General features: G+C 44.2%; 1 protein-coding gene across 1 annotated transcript in view; it reads left to right on the top strand.

Annotated features, from left to right (window-relative positions):
* Nucleotides 1–292, top strand: part of plch2a (phospholipase C, eta 2a) — a 66186-nt gene that overhangs the window by 32894 nt on the left and 33000 nt on the right. The window lies entirely within an intron of this gene.

Genomic DNA, 292 nt, shown 5'->3' with positions numbered 1-292 from the left:
ACACACACACACACTGACACAGTATGAGACAGTCCCAACTGAGGGGAGAGACCTGGTGCCACCCCACCCCCTTTAAATGATTTACAGAGATGGGATGTGATTGACCAGTAGGGGGGCTTTAAAGAGCAGTTGCCAAAAGACAAACCTCTGGATTCTGCAGCCAGGATGGACAGAAAAATGACATGTAGGGAGCTCTCTTAACTGGATTATCCTCTACTCTTTTTTTTAGCAGGATTTTCTTTGAGGAATGCATGTATTCTGTCTTAAGCAATACACTATTGTTGTTGACATG

Source organism: Morone saxatilis, unplaced genomic scaffold (assembly GCF_004916995.1).
Source record: "Morone saxatilis isolate NCDOM2014 unplaced genomic scaffold, NCSU_SB_2.0 Contig15, whole genome shotgun sequence".
NCBI classification, from domain to species: Eukaryota; Metazoa; Chordata; class Actinopteri; family Moronidae; genus Morone; species Morone saxatilis.
The sequence above is the reverse complement of the archived record's forward strand: the minus strand, read 5'-3'. Positions and strand labels throughout refer to the sequence as shown.